Source organism: Poecilia latipinna, unplaced genomic scaffold (assembly GCF_001443285.1).
Source record: "Poecilia latipinna isolate Pla-1442-1.1 unplaced genomic scaffold, P_latipinna-1.0 Scaffold3877, whole genome shotgun sequence".
Classification (NCBI taxonomy): Eukaryota; Metazoa; Chordata; class Actinopteri; order Cyprinodontiformes; family Poeciliidae; genus Poecilia; species Poecilia latipinna.
In genome coordinates this window covers 59,635-62,741 of record NW_015116493.1, presented here as the reverse complement: position 1 = coordinate 62,741, position 3,107 = coordinate 59,635, and the positions used below count along the sequence as shown (strand labels likewise).

The window sequence follows — 3,107 nt, the reverse complement described above, 5'->3', positions numbered from 1 at the left end:
TCACTGACCTTTGACCTCACAGGTGAGATCTCTCCAACCAGTCAGAAGATCCCAGTTAACCCAGTTAGATCACTGGTTCTGGTTCAGCCTCCAGCAAACCTGTCGGACATCAGGGTGTACTTACTTTCTTCATCTTTTCTCTCTTCTATAAATAACGCCAGTCTAGATCAGCTGGGTGTTTTCTGGAGTCAGAACCTGGACATGTTGTACTTACTTTTCACCTGCTGGTGGTCGGTCGTCCAGCTCAAAGTGTCTTTGAGCTAAAAGATGTTTAAAGTTTAAAATGACTAAAATGCATTATTAACAAAATCTACACAGAAAATTAAAAGTTTCTTAAAAAAGGAAAAAATTACAGTTAAAATAAATTTGGATTATCTGCACTTCAGTTGTTTCATCCTAAAGTGTCCAAATGTTTTGATCCTTTATTGACTTTATTAGCTGAAGTTGTTAGCATGAGGCAGGAAGTGGTTAGAGTTCAGGTGAATGACCTCTGACCCCAGGCTGTCTTCACATACTGACGTTTTCCTGTTGCTGTTTCTGGATAAAACCTGAACGAAGCTCAGCCTGAGGAGCAACTGGAGGCTGGCAGCCCGCCAGGCTGATGAAGCACTGGAGGTAAATTCATCCGTCCATCTCCAGTCTCAGGTTTCAGCCCCCCGGCCCCTGTCCTGCTGACTCGGCTCTTTCTCCCTCGGATCAGCAGAACCTCCAGAACCTCCCAGCTGCTGTTTCTCAACCTCTGGCCCGACTTCCAGAGGGAAGACGGACGTCCTCACAGCGGGACGGATGAGACGGGGGTCCTGGACTTACGCAAGACGAGTGATGGACAGACGGCGACCTCCTGACCCCGGGGTGACCTCGAACCCGGCCCTGATGTTCTGCAGCGGGTCAGTGCGGTCCAGCAGCAGATCATCCCGTCACAACTGGGATTATTATGAAGTTAGAAACAGAAACTCTGAAAAATATTTTGTCTTTTCTGTCTTTTGTGTTTAATGTTCAGATGTATCCGAAAACCAGAAACGGCTCAGAAAGACTTTAACTGTCCAACTCTTCACTCTGAACCACAGCATCAACTCAGGACTTTGACTAGGCCATTGTGCTCTGCAGTCCAGTTTATTAGTGAAAAACATTTCAGCAACAGGGCAATTCAACGTTCCACAGAAACATCATAAAGTCACCAATTAAGAAACAATAAACGTCACGTTTTGTCTCAGCAAATGCAAAAAGATGAGACAAAACTGGGTCTGGATGCTGAACCAGAACCAGAACCAGAACCTGAGAGGTTTGAAGGTTGATCCAGCAGCAGCAGATCTTTAATGAAAACATGAGTTTCTCTGGTCTGACACTTTAATCCTCTGGTCCTGGAAATGCTCTGCAGCTGCTAGAAGGCCCACTTTGGAACCGGCTTTATGTGGCTCTGGAGGGTCAGGTCAGAGGTCAGAGGTCAGCCTGATCTCTAGTTTACAGCTGGAACAACTGAAGCTGACTCTAAATCTATAGCTCTAGATCATTCCTCTTTAGGTCCAAAGATAACTTCAGTTCTTCCATGACGGACATCACTCCACTGGTCCAGTTTGTCACTCCACTGGTCCAGTTTGTCACTCCACTGGTTCCAGTAGTGACTGAGACGGCCCAGCAGCAGTCTTCATCCTGTTGGCTCTCGCTCCACCTATTGACCAACCCTGCTGGGATTTGACCTCTTGACCCCGGCTGCACGCCTCAATCAGAGCCTCGGCTCAGAGGAGGCTGCCCCCCCCTGACCTTTCCCCCACTTCCTGGGCCAATCAGAGCTTACAGGAAGTGGGTGAGGGGTGGCGGTGGGTTGCTCAAGCAGCCGGGCCTCCTTGTTCTTCCTCCTCTGCCTCCTCTTCCTCACACTCTGAGCCGTGTGTTTCTGCATCGCCGCTCCCCGGGGGAGGGGGGAGCTAACGATGAAGAGATGAAGTGATTAACGAGGCGCTGCTGACGGCGCAGCTCCAGGAGGCGCAGCGCTCCGTCCCCCAGGACCAGAACCGGTCCAAACAACCGGCAGCTCCCTGAATCAGCTGGATCCTAGATCTGATCCGAGATCTGGACTCATCTACATCTCTGATCCAGTCTGGTGGGTTTCAGCAGAACCAGAGGTTCTTGTTCATCTCACCTCCAGCTCCTGTCGCTAACCTCCTGTAACCATGGCAACCAACAGGTAAGTGACGGAGAGCGTTAACTGTAGCGGTGAGTAGACAGTCTCAGTCCTTCAGGCACTCGGTCTGTGCTGATGAAGCGCCCCTCGCCTCAGGATGCTGAACGCACAAACCAGATCTGTTCAGTGATCCTAACAACGGCTTCACCACAGGGGGCGCTGATGATCCCGATGCTGACCTCTGACCTGATCGGATGTTCACTTTGGCCCTCTGCATCACCATTTCCATGGAAACCACGTGACACCAGCTTCACTGAGACAAACCGAGCAGCCGCTCCGTCCAATCAGGAGCCAGGACACTGGAGAGCCGCGGCCACAGAAACATTTCGACTCTGCCAACGTTTCCATCGACTCTTAAACGGATTTTTTTTACTGTAATTTAAAGTTTAATTTATTCACATTTCTGTTAATCCGAACTGATTATTTCTGTATTTTTACATCTGCTGGTAAATTCATGTTATATTCATATTAAAAACAGAAATTATAGTGGAAAATGAATACTACATGTTAAATATATTAAAACAAACTGCAGAGTTAAGTCATTTTTCAATAATCAATAGTTTGGAGTCAATAATTCAAACTCAGAAATTTGCATAGCAACATTAAGGAAGAGCTGCAAACACCTGACCAGTATAATCCTGAGTTCAACCTGAGATGCTACGCATCATGCTAACTGCATGATGCATGATGCTACACTAGCGTAGCATCATGCTAACTGCATGATGCATGATGCTACACTAGCATAGCATCATGCTAACTGCATGATGCATGATGCTACACTAGCGTAGCATCATGCATCATGCTAACTGCATGATGCTACACTAGCATAGCATCATGCTAACTGCATGATGCATGATGCTACACTAGCGTAGCATCATGCATCATGCTAACTGCATGATGCTACACTAGCATAGCATCATGCTAA

The 3,107-nt window shown here is 47.5% G+C and overlaps 1 long non-coding RNA gene across 1 annotated transcript in view; it reads right to left on the bottom strand.

Annotated features, from left to right (window-relative positions):
• Positions 1 to 386: 386 nt before the first annotated feature.
• LOC106941807 (uncharacterized) overlaps positions 387 to 3,107 on the bottom strand; it is an 8,394-nt gene continuing 5,673 nt past the window's right edge. Inside the window, exon 2 of the long non-coding RNA XR_001423460.1 lies at positions 387 to 923. This is a non-coding gene — a long non-coding RNA (uncharacterized LOC106941807). The remainder of the gene's footprint in view (positions 924 to 3,107) is intronic.